The sequence below is a fragment of the Anabrus simplex genome, chromosome 9 (genome assembly GCF_040414725.1).
Source record: "Anabrus simplex isolate iqAnaSimp1 chromosome 9, ASM4041472v1, whole genome shotgun sequence".
Taxonomy (NCBI): domain Eukaryota; kingdom Metazoa; phylum Arthropoda; class Insecta; order Orthoptera; family Tettigoniidae; genus Anabrus; species Anabrus simplex.
In genome coordinates this window covers 89109873-89124545 of record NC_090273.1, presented here as the reverse complement: position 1 = coordinate 89124545, position 14673 = coordinate 89109873, and the positions used below count along the sequence as shown (strand labels likewise).

The 14673-nt window shown below is 45.3% G+C and overlaps 1 long non-coding RNA gene and 1 pseudogene across 1 annotated transcript in view; one reads left to right on the top strand and one right to left on the bottom strand.

The window, feature by feature from the left end:
• LOC137502214 (uncharacterized) overlaps nt 1–14673 on the bottom strand; it is a 116673-nt gene that overhangs the window by 65151 nt on the left and 36849 nt on the right. The window lies entirely within an intron of this gene.
• The window catches only part of LOC136881139 (WD repeat-containing protein 5 pseudogene), a 32904-nt pseudogene continuing 23549 nt past the window's right edge, over nt 5319–14673 (top strand).

Below are 14673 nucleotides of genomic sequence, written 5' to 3'. Positions count from 1 at the left end.
CTTTAATAATAAATAATTTTTAGCCCTAACCCTTACATTAGTAGACGAAATAGTTTGAGTGGTGTTTTTAAAAGTAGGAAAGATCACAATATGAAGATAAAGTTGGAATTGAAGAAGACTGGAGCAAATATTCGTTTTAGAAAGAGGAGTTATGGAGTGGAATAAATTACCAAGGGAGGTGTTCAATATATTTCCAAATTCTTTGCAATGATTTAAGTGAAGGCTAAGCAAACAACTGATAGGGAATCTTCCACCTGGGCGACTGCCCTAAAAGCAGATCAGTGGTGACTGATTGAAGATTAGGATGAAGACAACGTGTCCGATAACATAGCACGTACAGTAATTTCTGGGATAGGCCTTTGTACTTTTAAGTAAAATTATTTTACTTTTAAACGATAATTGGGTTGTTGGTTTTTTACCGCGTTTGTATCAACTGCCTGTCCAGAATGCAAATGACTTTATAAAAAATTAATGTTACTGAATACCGAAAAAATCTCTCTTGAGTGACAGGTTTCTTCGTTCAATATCCAACGATAGCATCGGTACCCCATTTATAAATAACAAGATGCTAACGTCATTCACTAAGCGACACCCTGTTGGCCCGAACACGTACCTAGTAAAAGTGTTCAGTAACAATGTACAAACGAATAACATTATTTACTGTACTGTATTTAATTTCTCTTGGATTTGCTGCGGATTTTACGCTGTATGAGTCAGCAATTGATCGCTTACGAAGGTTTCAGCCTAATGTGAGAAATATAATGATTGTTTACAATTCAAAAGGTATCAGTGTTACGCAGCATTTCTCAACTTCAAAAAGCACGGTAATGTATGTTAAGTGTAAATAACTATTTTACGTTTTCAGAAAACCAAGATTTCTTGATAGCGCACACATTTAAAAGTTTTGCTGTCCGCGGAATATTAGTGCTAGCCACAGAAGCCAATAACAGATTGTACTTATACGAGCAAGGGATCAGTTGTTACCAAGATAATAAAATCGTGTTCCTTGATAACACAGACAGCTCCAATATATGGGATGTAAGTACGTTACTTTAAATTTTTTACTATAAAAAAAGTTTTGGTGATAATAATTTGTAACTCGTAATTATTAGCTTTTACCGTAGAATTACTAGAACTGTTGCTGATTCTAGGTCGATTACACTGCTTAACATAAGACGATGTTACACGCTGTTCTATCCCCCTGAGGGTGGGGGCGGTAGAATAACACACACGGTATCCCCTGCCTGTCGTAAGAGGCGACTAAAGGGGGCCTCAGGGGCTCTGAACTTTGTAGCGTGGGTCGGCGACCACGGGGCCATTAGCTCAGTCAGACTCCTCACTTTCATCTATCCTATCCGACCTCTCTTGGTCAACTCTTGTTCTTTTCCGACCCCGACGCTATTAGGTTTGCGAGGGCTAGGGGGTCTTTCATTTTCACGCCCTTCGTGGCCCTTGACCTTCTTTGGCCGATAACTTCATTTTTCGAAGTGTCGGATCCCTTCCATTTTTTCCCTCTGATTAGTGTAATATAGAGGATGGTTGCCTAGTTGTACCTCCTCTTAAAACAATAATCACCACCACCATAGTGCTGTGCAGGCTGAGGATAGGTAATTTACGATCCACGCACTCTTATCTCCTGAAGAGGGAAGACCCCCAGTGTGTTCTTGTGGTGCCGGCTTCACCGTGGCCCACATCCTCACAAAGTGCGCCGATCTCTCTGGCGGAGCCTCGGCCTGCAGGAAACACTCGAACGCATACTAGCCGATGACGCGACTACTGCTGATCTCGTCATCCGCTTTATGTGCGACAGTGGACTTATCAAGGGTATATAAATTACAAGTGTACTTTTACTCAGGGAACGTACGTTCCCTTTTGATACGCTAGTAATCTTTTCGGCCTAATTCTATAATTGTATTTTGTTTCATTTTTTACTGCGTTTCAGAATTCCTTCGTTGAATAAATAATTTTGTTTTATATTTTAAATTTATTTTCCACTAATTTGTTCAGAGAGGATGATTAGCTCGTTGTACTTCCTCTTAAAACAAAAATCACCACCACCACTTCTAAGGATTTTATTTTATCCTTCAGAAGATGATTTTCTTGGGTGAGGTTTTCTATATCTTGAAAATACTGTTCCATATCTTTTTGCTGTTTGGAAATCAGAAGAACCGTATCATCTAATTTCTTGTGACACAGTTCAAGGGAATTACCTAAATCTGTCTCTCGAGTTTTCTGGTCTTCCTTAATTTGCCTCCTTTCTTCAATTAACTCTTTCAGTAATTCGTAAATGCTGTCTGAAGACGGGGCGTTCGTGGTAGTCAATGATGTTGATTTCCGCACACTGTTTCATGGTTCATGTCCAGTACACTTTTTGTAGTACCACTTTTTTTCATGCCACGAACTGTACCTTGTGAGCCCTACCCAAGTCGACCGCACAATCTTCGCAGGCGCTCATTTCGCTGAGTGTATTTTCGTGATCTTTATTTCCCGAATTTTTCGGGTTTATTGGTTAATAATATTGTCACTTTGGCAGTAGTTATGAAATATCGCACACTATTATCACACCATAGATACACTCGCAAGTCCCGATCTGACACTAGTTAATACACACTTTGCAGGAGCTCGTTATTCTCGTGCTCTTCACTCAGCCGCCATGTTGACTAGCCTATTCACGCGCTATTCCTCTGAGTTATCCGCGTGTTACACAATTATTAAACAAGCAAATCAACAATTCCAACTAGGAAGGAGCAAATGTGCAGTAGTTTATCCGTAATTTGCAACTTTAAGAATATCTGTTCCGGAATAAAGATTTTGACATTCATTGGTTATTGTTTTAGGACATCCCTCAAGCAGCTATCAGACGAGGAACGTGGTTCATTCTCTGGCCGAAAGCCCAACCGCTCCTCGAAGATGAGGTGCGCTCTATTCTTGATGGTATTTTCATATCTTAGAAGTGTATCAGGTAAGATACCAAATTACTACTAAGGACCCTCGGTTATCTGACGATAATTTTGCCATATATTTTACGTAAACACTGGAATATACAGTGCATTCAGATAGTCCTCAGCGGCAGGGTTTGCTTATAAGGAAATGGAATGTGTGAAGTATGGTCACACAACACATCACTCGAGACAGGGAGGAGCTTAACCAAGCAAGCTCTATCGGCCTTACTATCCACTATACCCCACCAAGTGCCGAGGTTACGGATAGTCAACACGCTGTGGGTGGGGGCGGTAAAATACCACCCACGGTATCCCCTACCTGTCGTAAGAGGCGACTAGAAGGGACCCCAGGGGCTCTGAACTTTGGAGCGTGGGTTGGCGACCACGGGGCCCTCAGCTGAGTCCTGGCATTGCTTCCACTTGTGCCAGGCTCCCTACTTTCATCTATCCTATCCGATCTCTCTTGGTCGACTCTTGTTCTTTTCTGACCCCGACGCTATTAGGTTTGCGAGGGCTAGGGAGCCTTTCATTTTCACGCCCTTCGTGGCCCTTGTCTTTCTTTGGCCGATACCTTCATTTTTCGAAGTGTTGGATCCCTTCCATTTTTCTCTCTGATTAGTGTTATATAGAGGATGGTTGCCTAGTTGTACTTCCTCTTAAAACAATAATCACCACCACCACCACCTCGGTGTAGGGCCAGACTAACAAGGTGACCCCCGAGTTGCTGGAGAGGTGTCTGTGCTCTTTATTCTTCGGCACTATTTCTACCCTTCCAATCTCACAGTCTTAAATTTCATTCCTCTTCCTGTCTGGCCACCCTCTCTGCCTCGGGTTCCCCTCTGGGTGGGGGCGGTAGAATAACACACACGGAATCCCCTGCCTATCGTAAGAGGCGACTAAAAGGGGCCTCGGGGGCTCTGAACTTTGGAGCGTGGGTTGGCGACCACGGGGCCGTCAGCTGAGTCCTGGCATTTCTTCCACTTACTTGTGCCAGGCTCCTCACTTTCATCTATACTGTCTTACCTCTCTTGGTCAACTCTTGTTCTTTTCCTACCCCGACGCTATTAGGTTTGCGAGGGCTAGGGTGTCTTTCATTTTCACGCCCTTCGTGGCCCTTGTCTTTCTTTGACCGATGTCTTCATTTTTCGAAGTGTCGGATCCCTTCCATTTTTCCCTCTGATTAGTGTTATGTAGAGGATGGTTGCCTAGTTGCACTTTCTCTTAAAACAATATTCACCACCACCACCACCACTCTCTGCCTCGGGTAGATTAGGTTAGTATGGAGGTTTATCCTCCCCCAATCACAAGTTTCAGGTCGTGGCGAGGTGATGCATTGCTACTGGGAGAGTAGTTCCAAGCAACCCCCTCCAGATACCGGGCGCCCTCTGGAGTATATAGCATTGCCTCCGGTAAATCTCCTTGGCTCCCCACATTCATCTACTCTATCCAACCTCACTTGGTCAACCCCCTCTAGGGACACCATGACCTTGACGTCGGTGTGGGGGCTTGTGTGCTTGTTGATTCCGAGGGCTGTGCCAGCTCAGGGTTACCCATGCTGGATAGGCCTCGGTGTAGGGCCAGACTAACAAGGTGTCCCCCGAGTTGCTTGAGAGGTGTCTGTGCTCTTTATTTTTCATCACCATTTCTACCCTTCTATTCTAACAATCTTTAATTTCATTCCTCTTCCTGTCCGGCCACCCTTTCTGCCTCGGGTGGATTAGGTTAGACATTTAAAAAAAACAAAGCAAAGAAAATAGGTTAGTACGGAGGTTTTATCCTCCCCCAATCACAAGTTTCGGGTCGTGGCGAGGTGATCCATGGCTACTGGGAGAGTAGTTCCAAGCGACCCCCTCCAGATACCGGGCGCCCTCTGGAGTATATAGCCTTGCCTCCGGTAAATCTCCTTGGCTCTGCCGGAGGTCGACCTCATATTTCCGTGAGTACCCGTGGGACCAAGAAACGGAGCCTCTCTCTTCTTTTTCAACTAATTCAAAGGGTGGCACCCTTCAAAAAACGGCGTCAAAAATAGGAAAGAAACGCAAGCGGTATACTCCAGTTCCAGTGGATTATGTAAGTGACGAACGTCTTCCTCGATTCCTGGTTGCTTCCAGGGTCGATGGTAAGAGTTTTCTTGATGAATGTCCTTTCATGATCAGCAATTCCAAAGAAGAAATTGTTGCTGGTGAAGTCGACGAGATGCGCAAGCTCCACGATGGATCCGTACTTATCAAGACATCTACGGCTGAACAGTCCAGACGGCTACTTAAAGCCAAGTTATTCGGAAAGGTAGAGGTCAAAATCGAGAAGCACCAAACCCTTAACTCCTGCAAGGGAGTTATATTCCACAGGGATTTGGTTAAGTCTTCCGATGATACGATGATCCGGTACCTAGCACGTCGGCATGTAACAGACGTGAAGAGGTTGATGAGGCGTGTGGGTGATAAGCTACTCGATACGGGTGCTTCCATCCTTACCTTCGACGCCGAGACCATACCTGAACGAATAAAAGTGGCAATGTACCCCTTGACTGTTCGTTCATATATTCCGGCACCAATGAGGTGCTACAACTGTCAAAAGTTTGGCCACTCCTCATTGCGATGTACAGGTTCGACGACCTGCAAAATGTGTGGGAAGTGCGAGCATGCTGGGGTTGAATGCACACCACCACCTGTGTGCGTCAACTGCCCGGTTACGCATGCTCTAATCTCCAAGGAGTGCCCCACATTCAAGCGGGAGAAGAAGATCCAGGGGATAAAAACTCTGGATAAGCTATCTTATCCAGACGCCCGGAGGAAATTCAAGTCCATGGCTGCTCCGGAGTTCTCCATCTCCTTCGCTGAAAAGGTCGCAAAAGTGTGGATCACTCCACAGAGTTTTGTACAGAACACCAGTACCGAAAATGCATCGAAAAGTCAAAGCCAGCAACAAAATTCAATAAGTAAAGATACTGGAGATTCAAATCGTGAAGCACCGAAAAGAGCGTTACTGTGGACGTTGCCTGGCAAGTCCTCACCAAACAGCGCGGGGGGAAAGATTCCCCAAATAGGGCCCTCCTTCCAATGCCCGGATCATATAGGAGGAGAAGGTGAAGCCACAGAGCTCCCTTCAAACATTGCAGAAGAAACCTTCTCCAACTCAGTCGGGGTCCACACGATCCCCGAAAAAATCGGACAAGCCATCTGCCGGCTCTCCTCCAAAAAAGAGAGAGAAACGGTGGGCAAGAGCGAGAGTCCCCGACGCCCTCTTGTTCGATCACTTTCTGGAGAACGTAGTTCTCCCAGGAAGAAGGCCCACTGTAACCGATTAATGAGATCACGATCCGTGGAGGGTCCAGTCACCGTACTTCCTTCTTCTGAGGAGACGATGGAGACTGAACCACTCATGGATGGTGATTGTGACAAAAATGATACCGATAAAGACGGCGGAAATTGGCAGGTAATGGACCGAATGAAGGGCAAGAAATTCCTCTAAATTCGAAGTCTTACCGATCCACACAATGGCACTATTGCAGTGGAACCGCAGTAGTTACCACTGTCGCCTAGCTGAGTTACGTCAATTGATATCCGTCTATGCGGCCTCCATAGTCTGTCTACAGGAATCTCGTTTGAGACCTGGACACGACACGACTATGAGAGGATACCGTCTGTTTTCCAAAGACAGAGTACCTATGGATGGCGCGGCAACTGGGTTTGTTTGTACCCTAGTCCGCTCCGAAATCTTCAGCGAAGAGGTACCGCTCCGTACTCAGCTAGATGCAGTTGCAGTTCGCACTCCGTTGCCAGTAATGACCACGGTTTTCAACGTGTATTTTCCACCGGATTATAACCTTGACATTCGTGCAGTACAAGATTTGATCAGTCAGCTGCCTCCTCCTTTCCTCATGTTGGGAGACGTGAACGCCCGTAACATACTATGGGGTTCTCCGTCTTCCTGTTCTAGGGGGAGGATGCTCGAGCGACTGATCAATCTATTTGATCCTTGCGTGCTAAATACAGGGGAACCGACACACTTCAGCAGCGCACATGGCACATTCTCACATCTGGATGTCACTCTGTACAGCCGTGCGCTCGTTCCCCTGCTACGGTGGCAAGTACACGACGACCTCGGTGATAGTGACCACTTCCCGATAATTCTGTCTCTCTTGAATCAAAGACAGTCCGAAGTACCCAAGCGCTGGTTAGTTCGGCGGGCAAATTGGCCAGAATTTTCTAAACACGCAGTGATGGCTGATGATATGCTGGAGTCTGTTGATGACCACGTTTCTGCCATTACTACTGGAATTTTGGCTGCTGCAGAGGAAACAATTCCTTCCTCGACCGTTATTCGTCGCCGGAAACAGGTCCCATGGTGGACGGACGAAATTGCAGCAGCCATACATGATCGCCGACGGGCTTTTAAGCATTATCGTCGGAATCCTACGATGGCCAATTATATTACATTTAAGCGTCTGCGTGCGAAGGCCCGTTTTTTGATTCGAGAAAGTAAGAAATCTACGTGGGAAAAGTATGTGTCATCCATCACGGCACATACTCCGTCATCACAAGTGTGGGCAAAACTCCGCCGTATTATCGGAGTACAGAATGTGCCTACAGTACCCGGAATCTCCATTATTGGAGATATAGTTACGATTCCTTCAGTCATTGCAGACCACATCGCGTCACATTTCGCAGACACGTCCAGCTCTACGAGATACGACCCCGCATTTCTTCCTATTAAGCGCGAAGCAGAGGCACACCATCTCTCTTTCGCCTCAAGTGCTTCGGATCCCTACAACGTGTGTTTCACGGAGTGGGAGTTGCGGAGTGCACTCGCGCTATGCAGAGATACGGCTCCTGAACCGGACAAAATCCATAATCAAATGCTTAAACATTTGAGTGAGAGATGTCTCCAGGATATCCTCACCCTATTCAACAGAATATGGAGTGAGGGAGTGTTTCCATCTCAATGGCGTGAGGGAATTGTGATACCAAGCCAGGCAAAGATCCAAAACTTCTGGATAGTTATAGGCCAATTTGCCTTACAAATGGGCTCTGTAAGCCATTTGAAAGGATGGTTAACCGGCGTCTTGTGTGGGCTATGGAAAAGGAGGGTCTCTTGTCTAACTACCAGTGTGGGTTTCGCTCTCATCAGTCTACCACTGATGATCTGGTCAGACTGGAGAACGCCATTCAGGAGGCCTTTCTCCGGAAGGAACACCTAGTCGCCGTGTTTCTTGACCTGGAGAAAGCTTAAGACACTACCTGCCGATATGGGATTCTCTCCACACTACACCAGTGGGGATTTCGGGGAAATTTGCCTACGTTTATTGAGAACTTCCTGTCCCTCCGTCTCTTTCGAGTCCGAGTGGGGAATGCATTTATATATATTACGTTGAGGAAAATGGAGTACCTCAGGGATCGGTACTGGGTGTCACGCTGTTCGCAATCGCTATCAACGACATAGTTGCCGCTGCTGGGCCCACAGTCGTTCCTTCGCTGTATGTAGACGACTTAGCTCTGCATTACAGCTCCGGAAGAGTGGCGTTTGCTGAGAGACAATTACAGCAAGCTATTAACCGAGTCGACAGATGGGCCCTGCAACACGGTTTTCGATTTTCAGCAGCGAAAACCTCTGTTCTACACTTCTGTCAACGACGGCCTGTGCATCCCGATCCCGAGCTCCGCTTGCGAAACAGTGTCTTACCAGTGGTTGACACCTGCAGATTCCTGGGTCTCCATTTTAATAATAGACTTACGTGGCAGCCCCAAATCCGTCAGTTGAAGGTTGCCTGCAAGAAGAGATTTAACATGCTTAAGTTTCTCAGCGGCACTTCATGGGGGGCTGACCGTGCGGTACTGCTACGATTTTACACGGCTATCCCGCTGTGGGTGGTGGCGGTAGAATAACACCCACGGGATCCTCTGCCTGTCGTAAGAGGCTACTAAAAGGGGCCCCAGGAGCCATGAACTTTGCAGCGTGGGTTGGCGACCACGGGGCCCCCTGCTGAGTCCTGGAATTGCTTCCACTTACTGGTGCCAGGCTCCTCACTTTCATCTATCCTATCCGAACTCTCTTGGTCAACACTTGTTCTTTTCCGACCCCGATGCTATTAGGTTTGCGAGGGCTAGGGATTCTTTCATTTTCACGCCCTTCGTGGCCCTTGTCTCGTTTTGGCTGATACCTTCATTTTTCGAGGTGTCGGAACCCTTCCTTTTTCTCTCTGATTAGTGTTATATAGAGGATGGTTGCCTAGTTGTACATCCTCTTAAAATAGTACTCACCACCACCACCTTACACGGCCACGGTCCTCTCCCGGATTGACTATGGAAGTGCGGCTTATGACCTGGCATCAAAATCTACGTTGAGCCTTTTTGACAGTATTCACCATAGTGGAGTGAGGCTGGCAACGGGTAATTTCCGTACTAGCCCCATTCCCAGCCTACTCGCTGAAGCGGGAGTTCCACCTTTACGGAGAAGGAGGCAGCAGTTACTCATGACGTACGCTGCCAAAATTCGTGAAATGCCGCTACGTCCAAGCTATCAATGCATCTATCATACCCAATACCACCAGCGGTGCCAAGGCCGGCCGAATGCCACACGGCCGGTTGGGTTTCGGATTGATAGCTTGTGTCATGATTTGAATATTGATATCGGTGGTTGTCTTGAACGAACTCTTGGCGAGGTAACTCCGTGGTTGGTTAGGCGACCGGATATACGTCTAGATCTGCTCCGTGGACCCAAGGTGAACACGGATTCCTCCGTTCATCGGAGGTATTTCCAGGACTTCGTTCACCAATATCCGGCTGCAAGACTCATCTTCACGGATGGTTCTAAAATCGGAGATAATGTCGGTTGCTCTTTCGTCATTGATGATACGAGTACGAAGATCTCGCTCCCTAAAGTTTGTAGCGTGTATACTGCAGAGCTTAACGCCATCTTAGAGGCTCTGCAGTTTGCACTGCGTGACGAAAGAAGGCACTTTCTTATGTGTAACGATTCGTTAAGCTCTCTGCAGTCTATTGAAACCTGTTTCTCGCAACACCCACTGGTGCAGCAGATACATGACCTTCTAGCCAGGTTAGGGGATGCTAGCACAAGAATCACTTTCGCGTGGCTTCCAAGCCACGTTGGGATTGCGGGAAACGAACTTGCGGATGAAGCAGCAAAGGAAGCTGCACTTTTACCTCCAAGACCTGTCAATGTACCTGCTAAGGATATTTGTTCTCAGCTACGTCGAGCCATCTTGGCGTCCTGCCCCAAGGGCTCTGAACTTTGGAGCGTGGGTTGGCGACCTCATGGCCTCAGCTGAGTCCTGGCATTGCTTCCACTTACTTGTGCCAGGCTCCTAACTTTTATCTATTCTGTCTGGCCTCTCTTGGTCAACTCTTGTTCTTTTCCGACCCCGACGCTTTTAGGTTTGCGAGGGCTAGGGAGTCTTTCACGCCCTTCGTGGCCCTTGTCTTCCTTTAGCCGATACTATCATTTTTCGAAGTGTTGGATCCCTTCCATTTTTTCCCTCTGATTAATATTATATAGAGAATGGTTGCCTAGTTGTACTTCCTCTTAAAACAATAATCACCACCACCACCTCTTGGCGTCCTGGGAATCGGAGTGGCTAGATATCCGAACTACCTACAAGCTGAGAGCAATTAAGAAGACAACTACCGTGTGGCGGTCCTCATTCCGACCTTCATGGAGAGAGGCCATAGTACTGTGCAGGCTGAGGATAGGTCATTTACTATCCACGCACTTTTATCTCCTAAAGAGGGAAGACCCCCCAGTGTGTTCTTGTGGTGCCGACTTCACCGTGGCCCACATCCTCACGGAGTGCGCCGATCTCTCTGGCCTAACACGGAGCCTTGGCCTGCAGGAAACACTCGAACGCATACTAGCCGATGACGCGACTAGTGGTGATCTCGTCATCCGCTTTATGTGCGACAGTGGACTTATCAAGGGTGTATAAATTTCAAGTGTACTGTTACTCAGGGAACATACGCTCCCTTTTGATACGTTAGTAATCCTTTCGGCCCAATTCTATAATTGTTTTTTGGTTTTATTTTGTACTGCGTTTCCAAAATACTTTGTTGAATAAATAATTTGTTTTATATTTTAAATTTTTTTCCACTTATTTGTTCTGAGAGGATGATTACCACGTTGTACTTCCTCTTAAAGCAAAAATCACCACTACCATCACCACCACCACCACCACCTACGGATAGTGAACCCCCTGTGGGTGGGGGCGGTAGAATAACACCCACGGTATCCCCTGCCTGTAAGAGGCGACTAAAAGGGGCCCCAGGGGCTCTGAGCTTTCTAGCGTGGGTTGGCGTCCACGGGGCCCTTAGCTGAGTCGTGGCAATGCCTCCACTTACTTGTGCCAGGCTCCTCACTTTCACCTATTCTATTCGACCTCCCTTGGTCAACTCTTGTTCTTTTCCGACCCCGACATTATTAGGTTTGCGAGGACTAGGGAGTACTTCATTTTCACGCCCTTCGTGGCCCTTGTCCTTCTTTGGCCGACACCTTCATTTTTCGAAGTGTCGGACCTCTTCCATATTTTCCCTCAGATTGGTGTTATATAGAGGATGGTTGCCTAGTTGTACTTCCTCTTTAAACAATAATCACCGCCACCACCACCTGTGGGTGGGGGACGCAGAGGAAGAATACACCCACGCTAGCCCCTGTCAGTTGTCCCCCCGTGGGTGGGGGCGTTAGAATACCGCCCACGGTATCCCCTGCCTGTCGTAAGAGGCGACTAGAAGGGGCCCCAGGCGCTCTAAGCTATGGAGCGTGGATTGGCGATCAAGGGGCCCTCAGCTGAGTCCTGGCATTGCTTCCACTTACTTGTGCCAGGCTCCTCACTTTCGCCTATCCTATCCGACCTCCGTTGGTCAACACTTGTTCTTTTCAGACCCTGACGCTATTAGGTTTGCGAGGGCTAGTGAGTCTTTCAATTTCACGCCCTTCGTGGCCCTTGTCTTCCTTTAGCCGATACTATCATTTTTCGAAGTGTCGGATCCCTTCCATTTTTTTCCCTCTGATTAGTGTTATATAGAAGACTAGCAAACGTACCCGTGTTTCGCTACGGTATTCTACAATGTGTACGGATATCGAAGTAAATTGCTGTACATGAAGTGAATAAGAATTTTTTAATTGCATGTCTCTTGGCGTTATCCGAGAAAAAGCATAGGGAGGTCCGCAGACGTTGTTTCCAATGTAAAGTGCGAGTTGCAGAGTTGTGATGATAACGGCAGGTCTACTTGTCGGCCGCAATTCACTATGCGTAACGTCAGTCACGTTTTCATGGGTAAATTTGTTTATAATCGGGGGCACCTATACCTAATGATAAAGAGAATCAGGTAAAAGAGTTTTAAAAAAATGCACGCTCTCTTGCCTTCTGCTAGTCAAATCAAGAAGGGAATTATATATTACTACTAGCAAGATACCCGTGCTTCGCTACGGTATTATACTGAAATTTATAATTGAATGCTTATTGTTTTAGATATATAATCCGCCGAAATTCCCGATCTGACTCGTTTTCTATTAGATTACGGCACGTTTCCTCCCATTTTTCAATCTTCCTTTCCAGCAATCGATTTCGTACTTCCCGGTCTAGGCTCAGGTATTCCTCCCGGTCAGTTGGGTCCGTAAATCTTTGCCATCTTTTCCTATAATCATTTTAATATGTATAAAATCCTTCAGGAGATCCGTCGTGGTGTCATATTGGGTGCTTTGGTGGCACTGAACCCGCGGCCGGACTGCATTCTTAGTCATTACCCGTCCAGGAGCCGTTTCCAGCGCGGTCCGCACATTTGACGACGGTCCGGAACATTATTATTATTATTATTATTATTATTATTACTATTATGTGTTGCTGGAAGGGCTGATGACAGGGAAAACCGGAGTATCCGGAGAAAAACCTGTCCCGCCTCCGTTTTGTCCAGCACGAATGTCACATGGAGTGACCGGGATTTGAACCACGGAACCCAACTGTGAGAGGCCGGCGCGCTGCCGCCTGAGCAACGGAGGATACTTATAAGTACATTAATAACAGTAAAATCAATTGGTCTCACCTCCTTCTACACCCCACCGCCGTTAAGTTTATTTACCGCCTCCCCCGCCCCCCCCCCAAAAAAATTAAAAGAAGGCTTGTTTCTTTATGTTTAAAGGAGATTCCAAATACCAATGTTCACGTCTATTGCCTTCAGTTTCGAGATATAAGTATCCCCATAAAAATAATTTACTTTTTTCACTTCATTTCACACTATTCTTCCCCCCCCCCCCCCTAAGTGAATTTTCCCGCAAAAAATACTTGTTTCTTTAATAGTAAAAGATCTTCTAAATACCAATTATCACGACTCTAACTTCTTCAGTTTTTGATTTATGTGTCCCCATGAAAGGAATTCAACTCCTTTACACTCCCACCCTCCAAGATGGTTTCCCCACCAAAACGCGTTTTTCTTTGTTTTTAAAGGAGATCTAAATACGAATTTTCACGTCTGTAACAACTTTAGTTTTTATTAGATGTATGCATTCTCATACAATTAAGTCAATTAAATTTTCAATTCTTTCACCCCCCCCCCACTTCATTGGATTTTCCGAGAATACGTGTTTCTTTACTTTTAAAGCAGATTGCAAATATCAAATTTCACGTCTGTAACATCTTCATTTTTGAGATATCAGTAGCCTAATTAAAAGAATTCAACACCATTTTCAGTCACTTTTACCCACCCCCCATCTCCCAAGTGGTATTTCCGAAAACTAAAAATACACGATTCGTTATGTTTAATAGAGATAAAAAATACCATTTTTCACTTCTGTAACATGTTAAGTTTTTTTTACATATACTGTAAAAATTCTCATTTTAAAATTTCACCCCTTCTGAGTTCCCCTTACGTGGAGTTTCCAAAAACAAATCACCTATGTTTCTTTACATTTACAGGAGATTCCAAACACCCACTTTTTACGTCTGTAACATTTTACGTTTCCAAGATATTCTGTAGATATAGCCTTTCAAAAAATTCACCCCAATTTGTCACTCCTGTTTAACCGCCATTAATTGGATTTTCCAAAAACTAAAAAATACGTGTTTCTTTGTTTTTAAAGGAGGTCCCATATACAAATGTTCAGTTCTGTAATATCTTCAGGTTCTGAAATATAAGTATCCTCATTAAAGGCATTCAACCCATTTTTCACCCTTTTACACCCCTCCTATTGGGATTTACAGGAAACAAAAAAAAAATACGTGTTCCTTTATTTTTAGAGGAGATTCTAACTACCAATTTTTACATCTGTAAATTTTAAAGTTTTAAGATGCAGACACACTCATTTTAAAAAATTCACCCCCCTTTTCACCCCCCAATATTTTAATTTTCCAAAAACGAAAAAATACGTGTTTCTTTACTTTTAAAGTAGATCCCAAATACCAATTTTCAGGTCTGTAATATCTTCAGGTTCTGAAATATAAGTAGCCTCATTAAAGGCATTCAACCCATTATTCATCCTTTTACACCCTTCCTATTGGGATTTTCCGAAAACAAAAGAATACGTGTTTCTTTATTTTTAAAGGAGATTCTAAATACCAATTTTTATATCCATACACTAAAAGTTTTGAAATATAGATACACTCATTTTAAAAAATCACCCCCTTTTCACCCCCATTAATTGGATTTTCCAAAAACAAAAAAATACGTGTTTCTTTATTTTTAAAAGAGATCCCAAACACCAACTTTCAGGTCTGTAATATCTTCAG